The following is a 16306-nucleotide window of genomic DNA, read 5'->3' on the forward strand; positions in this document are numbered from 1 at the left end:
CAGACCAGAGTACCCTAACTGGACTAACTACAGTGGGGCCTTCAACAAGTAATGTCAGCTAGTTGAGCAACTCCGAGAAACGGCTGAGACAGTGACAGAGAAAGTCCCATCCACGTAGGTGAAGATGTTTCACGGAAGAGAATTTGTCAGCACAATTGCCTATGCTTCAGTTTCCGAGGCACTTGGGCATTCTGCTTAACGTAAATGCTTCCCCTCTGCCTGGAAGACAGTAGGCATCCAGCAGCCAGGCCACAGATTTGACAATTGGCTCTCACAGTTCCCTGGAAAGATGACAGTTAGGGCACCAGGCCGCCAGTAGGAAAGAGACCGGCTCTGGATACTACACATCATTGTTTTGAAACCTACTCCATCTTCGTGTGTTGTAAATGCCCCCTAGTTCTACCCCCCTATGGACTAAAATTTCACAGAGGAAAATTTCATCAGTCACCTCCAAACATTTTTCAGGTAGAACCTCTCATCCCTCCCTTGTTTCAGCATGCTCAGCACCCTGTCCTGAGAAGTCTGAGTTTATTAGACATCTATTATAACTGACATATTGTTGCAGTGGGGGTGAATAGATGCATTAGACAGATGATCTTAATTGGCTTTCTTCCAAAAGAATTTTTTTAAGAGACAGCTGAAATTCATTCACATTTACAATTAGTAAAACTTTCTTTCATTATTGAAATGCTTGCTGAAACAGCAGCCACATCAGGGTGACAAATCCCGTTATCATGCTTTCCGCAATTGTCTCCCCAAAAGATGCCTATTGAGAGCATTGTCTGGGTTTGTGTATGAGACTGACAATCAAGCTCCAGGCAGAGGGTGGGAGGGGTGTGCTATGCAGCCTGCTCCAAAGTGCTTTTGTGTGTGTTTGTGGTTGTTCAGCAGAGAGATCTAAGGTTCTGGAAAAATCTGAGGACGCACTATGCGTGCTAACAAGATCAGTCATCGAGCATTAGTGGGATTCTCATGCTTCGCGCCTTTAGTTTTCCATTTTCTTGTATTTTCCTCTGTGAGCAATGGCAGGTGCTATCTGTTTGTCAGGCTGTTACTGGGGAAAATGAGGGTGGGGAGAGATCATTTTTTTTTAAGTGAGCAGTTAACAGCTGAACTCACATGGCTGACAATAGAATTGTGATGAAGGGCACACAGAAAGGCGTGTAAAGATTATCCCTTAAGACGCTCGTGGAATGAATTGCTTCCTGAAGGGACTGAGAAGGAGTCATTGCTCTGGGCCTAGCATCCCTTTGGGGCCGGGTGAAGGAGACCGGACAGGCCATGCTGGTCTGACTCTGTTAGGCCAAAGAGTTTGTCAAACTTAGCAGTTTTTCTTGCTGTGGGACAAAGAAGACACAGGTAAGATCTTCAAATGTTGAGTGGAAGGAGAGAAGGGAAAGAGAAGTGGAGAGGGGGAAGAATCAATGAAGCAATGCTGATAATTGCTGTTTCAGTTCTCCTGAGACTTGAGGCTCATTTTCTTTCACCAAATGAACTGCCTGAGGGATGCTGTTTAAATACTTCTGTTTATTTATTGAATTGTCCAACACGCACCATGTTGTTTTGTCTCATATTCCTTCTGAGCGCTGACAGTTGCTTTCTCTTTCGCCAATGCACCTCCGAGCATGTTGGCCAACACAATCTGGGCCCACTCCGTTCCCTGAAGAGCTCGCTCTAATTCTAGAACCATGATTCCAGCCCAGTGAAACCTGCTATCCTGACAATGAGCCTTGCCCTGAATGCAGAGAAGCCATGTGCCCAGGGTCATGCTTTTGGCCGGGGCATATCAGGGCAGACATACGATCTGAGGTTGAGAGGTGAGTCAATAGTGTTGCTTGAAAGAGGCTAACGGAGCTGTGAAATCAGAAAATCCCTTGCCCACAGCCTCCTTCGGTGCCTGGAAAGAGGTCTGAATTCACATGGTGTTGTCACTGATACCTTTTCAAGGTTTTCAGGCTTCTCCTTAGTGTATACTGAACTTGACTGAGATCAAGAAATTAAGAATGTCCCTAAGTTCTAAGCGCCATGAGGGCACAATGTCTGTCATGATCATCTCTGTGGATCCAAGTCAGCATTTTCCTAGCACGTAATGAATATTCAAACGTTTTGACCTAATGAATTAGTGAATTACAGAGTTTAACTCAGCTTTGCCACTTACAGTGTGATGGTGATAATTTTCGTGCTGACAGCAGGTACCCGGCACTCAGCACCATGGGCAAAACATCATATAACATAGAGCCTCTGCTTTCAGGAAGCCTAGGCTTGAGGAGAGGTGATGAGGTATATAAACCAAAAAGTGTTGTATGCGCTCTGATAAAACATGTTCAGGGAGGGGCACCTGGGCGGCTCAGTCGGTTAAGCGTCCGACTTTGGCTCAGGTCATGATCTCCCAGTCTGTGAGTTCGAGTCCCACATCGGGCTCTGGGCTGACTGCTCAGAACCTGGAGCCTGCTTCAGATTCTGTGTCTCCCTCTCTCTCTGCCCCTCCCCTGCTCATGCTCTGTCTCTCTCTGTTTCAAAACTAAATAAAAACATTAAAAAAAATTAAAAAAACAAACATGTTCAGGGTAAAGGAAGAAATAATCACTTCTCTATGAGAGGGCGGGTCAGGAAAAGAATTTTCTAGAGAGTGACTTTTGAACCAAGTTTAGTTCTAGATGAGTAGGATGAACCGGGTGTCCAAGCCCTTGACTTGCCAGCCCTGAAAGTGGCTCCGGCTTCTCACGGCCATCGAGGCACCCCCTCCACATGAGCTGGTCTGCTGTGATTCTGTTAGAACACTGTCATTACCTGGATACCAGCTCATTTCAGTGGACCTCTTATCACTGTTAGCTAAAATATTGTCCCTGGAGATTTTCCATTCTCTCATCTCAAACTCTTCCAGCCTCAACATACCCACCTCCACCCAAATGAGTGAGAAGCCAAGGGACGGATGACAGAGGTTTTTGCATCCAGCAATCAAAGGAAACAAGGTACTTGTCCTGCAAATACAGCTTCCAGACAAGTCTCTAAGCCCCCACTTCCAACCAATTTTCTATTCTAAAACTCTTATATAGGAATTCTAACCTCCACTGCTCCAACAAATTTTAACAGCAACTTCTCAAACTCCTATTTCATGGAAAACAAACTACATCCTCGAAGTCATCAGAAGATATTTTTTCCCCATCTTGACATTTACCAAAAACATTTTTTATGCTGTTTCCCTACACCCTCCCTGATGGAAGCATTTTATTCTCCTGAAACTCATAACCCCACAAGACTCCTGAGAAAATTTTGGCATTATTTTTGCTTTACAAGGCTGTTTCAAAATCTTACTGCTTCCCACACTCCATCTCTGAGGCACATGGCACCTGGTCACATACCACTACCTCTCATCACTGTCTCTAACAACTGTCTTGTTATACCGTCCCAATTAATGATAAATATTGGCATATGAGTTACAACCTTCCTCGTTAGCCCAAGCATGGCCACCATCCTGGGTAACTCCAATGAACATGTGGAAGACCTATCCAACATCAAAACCATTCCTCTGCTTGGATTTGTCAATGATGACATCCTTCTCACACATCATATCAAACTTTAACACTTAATTCTTTGATGACAGTTTCCTTTATTTCCAGCTGGTCAACACTCTCAAGTAGTCATTCCCACCACCCCTGCATTTGATGCCATAGGGCCCTCTGATCTCCAGACCACTTTACTGTCTCAGTCATACAGACCCTTCCGGCGCCCCTTCTTTTCCTGACTAGCCTTGACCTATTCAATTACATAAATATCTGATCAGCCATCGCTCATCTTCCTCACATTCATCTTCCTTATACAGTCAGATCCTAACCGCCCATCTCCTCCATCCCTGGGACATGTCCATAATTCACCTTTTCTACTCCTATATCCCGATTCCTAAGCACTGCTTGAGAAAATCCCAGCAATCATGTGGTGTAGTGACAACAAAACTGGCCTCTAGCCTTATCCGGGCCCTTGTTGTTACCTGACATTTTTTTATTTGTTCTTGGTCTTTGGTTCAAGCTATCCATACCCCTTTTAATGTTGATATTATCCATCAGTTTAGCTAGTCAATGGTCAAGCACCAGTTTAGGTGTTGTTGCAAAGGTTATTTTTAGACGTAATTAACCTGTCATCAGTAGGCTTTGGGTTAAGCAGATTATCCTCCACAATGTGGTGGGGCTAATCAGTTGAAAAATCTTAAGACTGAGGTCTCCCAAGGAAGAAGGAATACTGCCTGCAGACTACTTTCAGGCTTAAAACTGCTACATCAACTCACCCCCATCGCCAGCCTGACGGTCTATCCTGGAGATTTCGGTCATGTCATTCCCCACAAGAGCCTGAGCCAATCTCTGAAAGCAAAGCTCTCTCTCTACATATATCCTATTGGTTCGGTTCCTCTGGAGCACACTGACTGATATATCTCTCAACAACTAATAAAAATACCTGCTACCTTCTCAGTCCCCATCCCTCACTTTCAGGATACCTTGTTTGGTACACCCAGAAAGTTTAGGTAAAATCCAGCCTAACCTGACTCAACTATCCAACATCCTATTTCTGATGATCTTACACGAGGTGTCTACTGCCCGGGTGACATATTTCTTTGACATTTAAAGAAAAACATTTTAATGGTAATTATATATCTGTGATGAATACCAAAGTGATTTACCAAGGTGGTGATGGCTTATGTGTCCCTTGAAACTGTCCACACTGAAACTTTATTTCTACCGCAAAAAAAAAAACCTTATTCTCAGTCCTGAGGCTGCTATTCTTTGTTGTAAAACAAACACATACTCATGGATTTAGGACCAGAACAAAAGGAGTTATTCTTAAAATTGAATATTAGACATTATTAACTAGCCATTCCTTAATGACCTGTAATTTTATACTGTCCATAAGTCCCTTAAAGACCCAGCTTGATGCCATTTTCTCAGGGCCTTCTCCCAAATATTTTCTCAGATTGTGAGCATCAGCCCTCCTTGAAATATTTTTCTAACTCTCCTCTCCTCTCTCCAGAAATGACTCTTCCAGAAACTCTAAATTCATCCTTCTGTCTATATAATGGAGAGGAATATAGATTTAACCACAGCACGGTTCCCCAAGTGTGGTCTGGGGACATGTGGGGTCACCAAAACCCTTTTAAAGCATCTGTAAGGAAAAAACTATTTTCATAACGTAATTAAGAAATTATTTGCCTTTCTCACTGACATCTTCTCAACAGTGTATAGTGAGTTTTCTAGAAGCCGCGTGACATGAGATATTGCAACAGACTAATACAGAGTTAGGTATAGGAATCCAGCTATCTTCCTTAGGTAAGACTCTAGAGAGATTTGCAAAAATGTAAAACAATAGCACACTTCTCACGAATTTTTTAAAAATATAATGATTTTTCGTAAAATATGTTATTTGGTTAGTACTTGATTGGTTTATTGTTATTTTTAAAGCTTTTATTTTTACTTATTTTTGAGAGAGAGACAGAGAGAGAGAGAGAGAGAGAGAGAGAGAGAGAAGGGGAAAGGCAGAGAGAGGGACAGGGAGAGAATCCCAAGCAGGTTCCATGTTGGCAGCACAGAGCCATACACAGGGCTCGAACTCACAAACCATGAGATCATGACTTGAACCGAAGCCAAGAGTCCGACACTTAACCCACTGAGCAACCCAGGCACCCTGGTTTATTGTTATTTTTAAATAAAATTTTAAAAATATATATACTTCTTAAATTTTTGTTTCAATTTCTAATATGGTAAACACATAGACTTACAACCTACTTAAACAGAAACTCTGGTTAATGTATGTAAAGAGATCCTAGGACCACAAAGTTTGAGAACCACCCAGGCCATGCTGTGGTAGGCTTCTATCTTTTTCATACCAAGAAGCCATCAAGGCATTTTTCCTTTGAGGATTTAATTCTTCTGATATGAATTATGACACTTTTTTAGGATTAATAGCAAATTTTCCTTTCTTTCTTTCTTCTTTCTTTCTTTGTTTGTTTGTTTCTTTCTTTCACTGCTGAAGGCCAAATAATCTATATCTCTGCTTATCTTTTATTCCTTCCCTCTAGGCTCACACAAGTAGGGATCCTCGCTCCTGTCAACTCTTGGAGCTACTATTTACTTTCATGATTATCCTCAAATACTTTATTTTCTATTTCTTAAACAGTTCCTTATTTGAGCCCATTCCCTTCAGCCTATAAATAGGCACGAGTTCATCTAATTTAAAAACATACGTGCATATTTACATATTTATATTTCATTTACACATATATAATTTAATATCCATGTAACACACTTTACTTAATTACAAATGTAAGTATCAATCAGACATCTCTACATATCTTGATTTTAGCCAAGCTTTTGTGAAAAGAATCAAAACTTTTTCTGTGTCTCTTTATTTCTTCACCTTCAGCTCCTTTGAACTCACATCTGACTGGATTCCTCCACAGCAACTATTTTGGTAATGGTCACTGATGACTTCCAAAATGCAAAATCCAATGGACACCATGTAGCTTTTATCAAAAATGAATTTCCTGTGGTACTTTGTACTGCTAACTACTCTTTCTACCTTCGCCTTCTATGGCCTGTTCTTCGCGGACTCACTTCCTCTCCGACCCCTCTTTCCCACTCTCTGATTTGGGCTCCTCTTTGTACCTACACTCCTGAAATCTTATTTGCCAGATTTGTGTCAAGATTTTCCAGAGTTCTGTTCATACGCTGGTTGGACGTGAAAACCAAACAAGAAGACTTGAAAGAGCCTGTCAAATTTCTGACTTGGTCAATGACTAGTACCGCCACCTGAACCAGAGAACATGACTCAAGAAAAGTATGTTCGGGAGGGGAAATACCTTTTCATACCAATAAGAGGATGAAAGAAGCAGATGGTTATAGTAGTAAAAACATTGAAATGTCCAGTCACACACCATCTCTAAGGTCTCTTTCTCTTTTAAAACTCAGGTGCTTGGGACCATTTTTGAATGCAATGCAGATCATGGACCAATATAGTGGAGGGTATAATGATGGGAGCGTATGAGGGAAGCTGCATGGCTATTTTCCAGAAATGCTTTAGAAAAAAACTTCTTAAACGAAGTGGACGAAGTGACCTCAAAGTCCCTTCAATATCTAGATTTTATGGTTCTCTGATTATTCAAGCATTAATCTCAGAACCGAAGCCAAAGAAACTAAGGCAGAACTACTGAAAATCAGGGAGGAGTCACAGAAATAACGCATTTCCTCTTTGTTCTGAGGGACTAAGAACTAGTTGTCCAAGTCATGTAAAACACTTTGGAAGGGCATCCCATCCACAGCCCAAAGAATTTCTTCTTGACTGACATTTAGGAAGCAGAGAACAGTCTTCTAAATTTTTTCCTTCCCACCTTAAGATAAGCATCTTCATTTATTCATCTTAATGCCTTCCATTATTTCCTCCTGAGTAGGATATGCTTCAAGGTTAAACTTGACACCAACAGTTGACCAGTGACAGGTGACAGCTGACACGAGATAAGTGGATGGAATGATCCCTGGTGTGCTTGAGCAGCTTTCTCATAATCTGTTATTAACACAGCCACCCTTCTCCAGAACCTTGGGCATAGAAAAAGAAGTATTCTCTGACACATCACTCTACCTGCCCTCTGAAGGAGGGTTCTTGACCTTTGAGGGCAACATTCATTGTTGCTTTCTTCTCAGAACAAGTGCAGACGCTCCTTGACCCTTCAGCTAGAGGACACCTAGGTGATAAGCCAGAGTATCCTAGAGTATTGCTGATTTTTGGATATGACAGATTTTAATATCAAGTGTAAAATAAATGAGCAAACACAGGGTGAAGAGCGAGTATTGCTGAAGACCAATCATGAGGAAGAAGAAGAAAAAAAGAACGAGAAGGAGGAGGACACGAAGTAGGAAGAAGAAATAAAAGAAGCATTAATTAAATGCCCAAGACCAGGACAACCCTTTCATTTGCAGTCTATAACACCGTGAGGTACATATTCATTGTCTCACAGTCACAGGTGAGGAAACAGAGATTTCAAGAGCCTACTAGTCTGCCCAGGTGCACACAGATACTGTGTCGGATACCACGTTGCACTCAGGCTGAGAAAATCAGCAGGGCAAGATGGTTGTGGCTGACACGTTTACCAAAGTTGAGAAAAATACTGAAGGGCCTTGCATCCCGGGTGTTTGAACCTTGTGCAACCGTTCAAGTCCATTTCTAAAACCCCCACAGCACCAAAATATTGGGAAAATACCGCGCAAATTTCCTGGTGAGTCAGATTATAGCAAGTAGAAGAGTATTTGCATACATAAAGATAAATTAGTGATGCATATACCGACTCCTCTGGAAAGTTCTTCGTGGGGAAAAAATAGATGCAGGCACTGTCTTTTTTATTTGAGAGAGAGAAAGAGAGAGAGAGAGAGAGAGAGAGAGAGAGAGAGCGCCCATGCTTGAGCACTTGTACAGGTGCCAGCAGGGAGGGGCAGAGATAGAATTCTAAGCAGCTTCACAATGTCAGCCTGGAGCCCAACTCAGGGGCTTGATCTCATGAACCCTTGAGATCATGACCTGAGCCCAAATTAAGAGTCAGACGCTTAACTCTGAACTGACTAAGCCACCCAGAAACCCCAACCAAGATATATATTACAGCACTTTGGAAATAACAAGGTATAAAATGCTAGAAAAGGCTACCGATAACACAAAATTGTAAATATACTTTTCATTGTGATTTTGTAGATCTGCAGCGCTCTGTTCAGATAGAATGAATGGATCTGACGATATTGGAGCTGCCACCTGGAGAATATAAGTTAAAATCAGGAGCGAGTATCTTCTGTCCTCATTATCACTGTGACTTCAATTATGACTGGCTACTACAACCCTAAAACCCTACGACCAGGTCACACTTGACGGTTCACAAAGTGCCTTGTCATATACCATCTCATTTAATTCTAATAATTATCCTATATTGTTATTGTCCCTTCACAGAGGAAGCTCTGGAAATGGATGTGACCCAAGTCACATCTGTGATCGGTATCAGAGCTGGGATTCCAACCTAGGTCTTCTGCTTCTGCTCTAATATTGTATTTGTAACCACATTTGTGACAGTTCATAACATATTTACTCCCTGATGATGAAACTGTTCATGTAAGTATCTTCTCTGGATGTCCGTGAAGTGATACTTCATCTCATTTTAGAGTTTGCCAGAAACTCCTGGCCACAAAGGAAAGAAAATACGGATTGCTCTTCTAATTTGCCTGGTGAATGTCTAGGTTGGGTAAGGGAGGTCAGAGGGCAAAGTGTCTGCAATCTTTTCATTATGTGTCTTTATGCATCTGGATTCTGATGCGCGGCTTGATAACTGGAAGCCAAATCCAAAAAGTTTACTTGAATTGCACTCTGGCCTGTGATGTGTCTCTCCACACAACTGTGTGTGTGTGTGCACGCAAATAAGTATGTAAATGCACATACATTTGCATCTATATACATAGGTATTTATATACACATAGTAATTTGTAAATGTAGAGGCCCTTCCTAAATACCAAAACATGCAGTCTGCATGAGTTCTATTACTATGTAGACCCTGAGAAGTGTGACCAATGAAATGTTATACATGTCATATGTAAGGCAAAATCAACATCACGCCCTCCCTGGGCTTATTAAAAGGTGGGAGAATGAAATGAACTAAAACTACCCACTGCAAATCAAACATCATATTGGTTTGCTTTTTTTCTGAAAGTTTTCATTGTTCTGACAGATTGTGAAAACCATTTAAATCACTTCAATCGCTATTTGTGGACTTCACAGACATTGGGCTTGGGTTTAGGTGTCTCTGCTTATGAAACACAAGTGCCCAGTACTCACTTTCTCAGCTGGGCCTTCCCTCTCTTTAGCTTTGACCTTCACTTGCTCTCAAGTTGCAAGCTCATCAGTAGCCTCTTGCTGGGAGAATGACTGGGGCAAACCCTGCAGAGCAGCCCTAAACGTGTTCCACTGGGTGTCTCAGAGCCAGTCCAACTTTTCTGTGCTTTCTCTTTGTGTATTCCTTCTAAATGTCCTACCTCTGACTGAAGAGTTTGGAGAATTGTCCTGGGCTGCTGGAATGTCCTCATTGCATGGAGGGCTTTAAATAGTGCCTGAGGTTCCATGCCCCAGAAGCATGCCAGTCAATGAGTGACAGGTAGAGGAGTATGAAAGCTCTTGCCCGGGCTGGGACAAACCCCAAAGTGGCATTTATACTCCACAGCTCCCCTGCAGGGTCAGGCCAAGACTGGACTTTGGCTGGACTTATACCCTCCCTCAGCTTCCTGTCCTTCCTGGTCCTACATCCTCCCTCTTCTTTCCAGGGTCTCCTGGGAACACATTCTTAAGTTTCTGGCACAGGGTCTACTGCTGGGGAACCCAACCATCTACAAAACCCTGGAATATGCTGACCTTCCTTCCTTCCTTCCCTCCTTCTTTCTCTCCTTCCTTCCTTCCTTCCTTCCTTTCTTCCTTCCTTCCTTCCTTCCTTCCTTCCTTCCTTCCTTCCTTCCTTTCTATCTTTCTTCCCTCCTTCTCCCCCTCCTTCTTTCTCTTTCTCCTTCTTTCTTCCCCTTCTTCTTTCTCTTCTTCCTTTCTTCATTCCTTCCTTCCCTCCTATCTTCTCCTTCTCCCACTTCCCCCTCCCTCTCTGCTTTGTGGTTTCTCGTCCTAATTCCTTTGACAAATACACTTCTAACATAGAAATTGATAAATTGATGAGAATTAACATTTATGGAGCACTATCAAGTATTGTTCTAAGGGCTTTGCATGCATTAACTCATTTAATTCTCTTAACAACCTTAGATATAGGTGCTATTGTCTTCATTTTATAGGAAAGGAAATTGAGGCCTTCCTGTAAATTGAGGCAGACAAGTGACTTGTTTAAAGTTGCACAGCTAGGATTTGAAGGCAAGAATTCTGGTTTTAGAGTCTGCTTATCATCTTTGAGGAACAAACCTGGCTTCAGAGTCCTGGATCTGATTCTTTCATGAAGGATAAGAGTTTAGAAAAAGTTCCTTTTTATGTAAAACATTTTCTTACTTTCCCTCCCTCTTACACTCTCTGTAAAATGGGGCCTCCTTGCTGTCTGTTTTCACAAACTAACAAAATAATTTTGTAAATAAATTCTACATTTATTATCTTACTAAACTTTTACTTGGAGAAAATTTAACCATAGCCACAACTTTTGTCAAATATTAAGCTATTCCTTTACTAAAGCAAATCTTCTGGTGATTTGGCAAACATCCATTATTACTGCTTTTTAAATTGTGGCCAAAATATTAAACAGGATTCAATTTCCAAATTACTCAAAGATATTTCCTAAAATGTTGAAATAATAAGTACATTGATTCATTTTCTGCCTTTTGCCTTATGTTTGTGCTTTTGGTTTTGGGAATGACGCAAAAAGTAGGATTGCTTTATAATTGAATTTCTTTGTCACCAACTTTGTTACCAACTTACAAACAGTAATTATCATGTTTACTGCTTACCTGTATCTTGAGAAAGTCTAAATGAAATGTGCCACCTTCCCGGTAGTGAATATTTAAGTGAAGGAAAAGGAAGACTCTTTGGAAGGTATTTCATCACCTAAGGATTATCTCATTTTTGGTAACATATATGTGGCACTCAGTGCGTGCCAGGCATTGTTCTAAATGTGTTCTGTGCCTTAATTAATCCTTGTAAATCCCACGAGGTCAGTACTATTACTATCCTTATTTTATAAATATGAAAACTGACACATAGAAAGATTAAGTATGGTTCCTAAGATCACAAGACTAGTGAATGCTACCAGTCAAAAAGTGGATAGAGCCCTGGGCTGTGACTTTAGGGTATATGCTCTGGCCATCACATTCTGATACTTCTTGGCTAGTTATGTGGAAATGGAGGGATGGCTGACATCATTTGTGAAGACTAATTCAGTACAGCCATTTTTGTTTATGAATGTGAAGGTAATACCACGCAAGGTCACTATGATGAAGGAATTTAGTTACAAACCTCATGAAAAAGATGACGTTACCATAGTTTTGTAGAAATGAGGACCCTAGCAAACAATTTCTTTCATGCCTTATGAGTCTATAGTAATGAAATCCAAAGTCAAAGTATTTGGTACAGTTAACATGAAATAAATATTGGGGTAGGGGTGGGTAGGGGAATATAATTCAGGGACATATGATTCACATAATTATAGTTCAGGGACATACAATTCCAATGGGAAGATATTCTGGTGGAAGCCAGTCATTAGATGGGTACCATGGTGTCCAGTGACGGGAACGTGATCCAGTATATAAAGGGCAGTCTTGGCTGGTGTGTGACTGGGGGCAAGTTTCATAACTTTCCTACCTTAGACTCCTTATATACACATAAAGTGATTTAGACAAAAAGCTACCTGATCTTATTCAGCCTTGCAAACCTTTGGTTGTTAAAGCCTGTGGATTTGTTTTGGTTTTGATTTTGAGTGGAAAGAAGTGCCAGGACTTTTGTTTTCATTAATTAAATGATATTGGCTTATGCTTTGGACAGCCATCCTTGTGAATTCTGAGGCTGCCTCCCCAATATATACCCAAGCGGTGCTTGTGATCCATCAATCTATAAATCAGTAGACATGTTCTACTCGTACATTAAATTACAGGGTGCCCTGGAGCAATATACCTGCTGTTTGTCAGCTACTGCCACCTGCCTCTGGTGTCTGTGGGCTTATAACTTCCAAATGAGCTGTCGTGGGGGGGAGGGGGGGGCGGGGAGAGCCAGATGAGAGAAAGAAAGCAGTGATAATGTAAATGCAACCGGACAGGGAGACATGGTTGCACTTGGCTAATGACTTGCAAAAGACTCACTAGTTTTCTCTGTGTTGGAAGTTGGCCGTCTGTTGGTTACCTACCTGTTAGCTTTAATTCATGCACTGACAAGGAAAAGGGAAAACAAAATGGTTTTTCATTCTGTGTGATGTTAACCCATTTTTCTGGGGATGGGACAGAGATTCACACTAAACATTGCAAGAAGGTTTCTATCCTACAAAAGAGAAAGTTGACTGTATGTATGTAAAAATGAATTCTCTTTGCTTATACCTGTCAAGAGTTATCAGTGCTACTGCTATGTGCCAGACATTCTTCAAGATGCAGGGGCTACCATGGGAAAAAAAGATGACGTCCCTGTCCTCATGAAGCTTACATTCCAGTGAGAGAAAGAGACAAGTAAACTAATAAAGATATGAATTCAGCTAGTGATTGTGCTATGAGGCCAATAAAGCACAGAGAATAATAGGAGAGGGAGTGCCACTACCTTATGTAGTGGGGCCTGGGAAGTCTTTTCAGAGGTGTCACTGGAGCAAAGATGTGAATTATGATAACGGTGCAGAGACCCGGGGTCAGAGTCCTCCAGGAAGAGGGACCAGCGGAGAGGCAATGAAGGTGGCTTGTCCCCTCAACAAGAAGTCTAACTATAGCTGAGGGGTACTAAGCACTGGGGAAAGCGGTAGGAAACAACAGCAGAAGAATAGGCAGGGACAAATTCGCCTAGGACCCTGTAGACCAGAGGAAGGACTTAGAGTTTTATTCAAAATGAAATGGGAAGCAGTGAGTTTTGAGCAGGAAAATGGCACAACCTGAGTTACATTTTAAGAGTCACGTGGCTGTGTGTGAAACAGATGTGAACAAGAATGGAAGCCAGGCGACCAGCCAGGAGGCTAGTGCAGTGGTCCAGGTGAGAGATGCTCGTGGCTCCAACCTGGATGGTAGTAGAGGTGGTGAGGACATATTTTTCCAAATATATTTTTTAGGGCAATCCACTTGCTGCTGGGTTGGATGGGAAAGTTTGAGAAAAAGAGGAATTAAGGATGACTCCTGAGCACACCTGGGTGCCTCAGTCAGTTAAGCCTCCGACTCTTGGTTTTGGCTGAGGTCATGATCTCACAGTTCATGAGTTCAAGCCCTGAACCAGGCTCCCTACCGTCAGCACAGAGCCCTCTTCAGATCCTCTGTCCCCCTCCCTCTCTGTCCCTCCCCTGCTTGCACACTCTCTCTCAAAAATAAACATTAAAAAAAAAAAGAATGACACCTGGATTTGATCTTGATAGAATGGTTTGATGACAATTTAGTTTTTTAAAAATATTTGGGGAAAAAAATCAAGATTAAAATATCCAGAGTTTCATTATGAACTTGTTTAGTTTGAGATATTTATGAAATACTAAAGTGAGGATATTAAGCAGGCAATTGGATATAAGAATCTGGTGCCCAAAGAAAAGGTCAGGGTAGAAGTGTAAATTGGGATTGCTTAGTGTTATGTAATGTTTAAAGCCACGGGAGTCAATGAAATACATTCTCTACAAAGAGAAGGTAAACAGAAAAGTGGATAGGACTGTGAATCAAGACCTGGAGAAGTCCACCATTTCATGTCAGAAGAGGAAGAATCAGAAGAGGGGTGATGTCTCAGGATTCAAAAGAAGAATATGTTTCAAAAAAGAAAAAGCAGGATGCCTGGGTGGCTCAGTCTATTGAGTCTGACTCTTGATTTTGGCTCAGGTCATGATCCCAGGGCAGTGGGCTTGAGCCCCACGTTGGGCTTCCCACCGAGCATGGAGCCTGCTTGAGATTCTCTCTCTTTCCCTCTGCTCCTCTCCCCCTGTTGTGCACTCTCTCTCTCTCTCTCAAAAATAAAAATAAATTTAAATAAATAAAAAAAGAAAAAGAAAGAAAGGGCAGTCACTATAGTCGCCAGCAACATGCTGATTTGACAAGTAATACCAGGTAGGGAACAGGCTGCTGGATTTGTGAGATGAGGGTCATAAGTAAAATTCAATTGGACCAAAGAGGAGAGAAGGGAAGACAGAATACAGACAATTCTTTTCAGATGTTTGCTTTAAGGGGCGCACGCACGCACACGCACACACACACACACACACACCAGGGCATTAATCCAAGGTACGCAAACACAGTGTTTTGTTTTATTTTGTTTTGTTTTTAGTTATTTACACACTGATCTAAGAGAGGCTAAAGCATACTTCTGTCATTCTGTCTTAGAAGGTGGAAGAGCAGTTTATATGGATACAGATGCAGGGGATGGGGACAGTGAAGAAGCCAGTCCTTGGTTTTCACTCAATATTCTCATTTGTTAGTGACACAAAATTGCCACTCCTTAGACTTTCTTCTTTCTTTTAAAGTTTTATTTATTCGTTTTGAGAGAAAGAGAGAGGGAGAGAGAGACGGAGAGAGAAAGAGAGGGGAGATAGAGAGAGAAAGAAAGAGAGAGAACCCCAATCAGGCTCTGCATCAACAGCGCTCGAGCCCATTGCTGGGCTCAAACTCATGAACCGTGAGATCATGACCTGAGCCAAGATCAAGAGTTGGACACTTAACCTACTGAGCCACCCAGGGGCCCCTTGACTTTTCTTCTTTAGTCTTTTAGATCCTCACAGTGTTTTATGCTTTATATAGTCCACATTTTTTTTTTGCCTATGCTGATAAATTCAGTCTTTTTCTTAAAGACTTTTATCACCATGATACTTGAAATAACTGATTTCTGCCTAAGTCTAAATTGTAAGTCCATAAAACTAGAGAAAAGTAATTGTATTTATTCTAATACACTCCTCAAATGCCTGCAGATAAGTAGTTAATATCCCAGGAATGGTTACCCCTCCCACTCTGTTTTGTTGCTGTTCCAATTTCTTTTAAGGTCAAAGGTGCCTTGCTCAACTATCAAAGAAGATGGGCGTACAAAGCTAATGCCATTTGTCAGGGAAAAGAAAGCAACTTCCAGATTAGTCTGAGATGATCAAAATAAGAACTCTTTGAATGCTTCCTACATAATTCCATTGATTTCATTTCTCTCCTTCAGAGACTGGCAGCCCCAAATTTCTCTTTCTAAGCATTCCATGCTTACTATCATGAGGGCCACAGCAGCATATGGGCAGATGATAAAAGATTTTGTAATCTGGCTTCTGGATTGTTGTGATAGCCCCTGACTTTTCTTTTTCTTTCAAAAACAATTCCCTAGTCAACAGCTATTAGAAAAATACATTCTCCACCCTACTCTGAGTCCTCAAAAGAGGCAAATTCACCTCAAAATTGGGGCTAACAATCGGTCAGTACCCTAGCCAGCCAAGTAGCCTCAGTTTCATTTAGAACTTTCTGGGTTTTCGCCCAAATTGTTTCCAGAAGCCAGCTGGCTCCCAACCCTTCTTTGGCTTTGTTTTCCTTTTCTGGGGATGTGCTCAGGCTGTGCTTAGTCAGTTTGCCTAATTTTGAGCCTCGTCAGTACTTGGCTTGTGCTCACCTTCTGGACTTTCCCATTCCTGAGTGCCTTCCTA

At 41.6% G+C, this 16306-nt stretch overlaps 1 long non-coding RNA gene across 1 annotated transcript in view; it reads right to left on the minus strand.

Annotated features, from left to right (window-relative positions):
* LOC109496099 overlaps positions 1 to 16306 on the minus strand; it is a 175961-nt gene that overhangs the window by 76370 nt on the left and 83285 nt on the right. The gene's annotated exons all lie outside the window — the stretch shown is intronic.

Source organism: Felis catus, chromosome F2 (genome assembly GCF_018350175.1).
Source record: "Felis catus isolate Fca126 chromosome F2, F.catus_Fca126_mat1.0, whole genome shotgun sequence".
NCBI lineage: Eukaryota > Metazoa > Chordata > Mammalia > Carnivora > Felidae > Felis > Felis catus.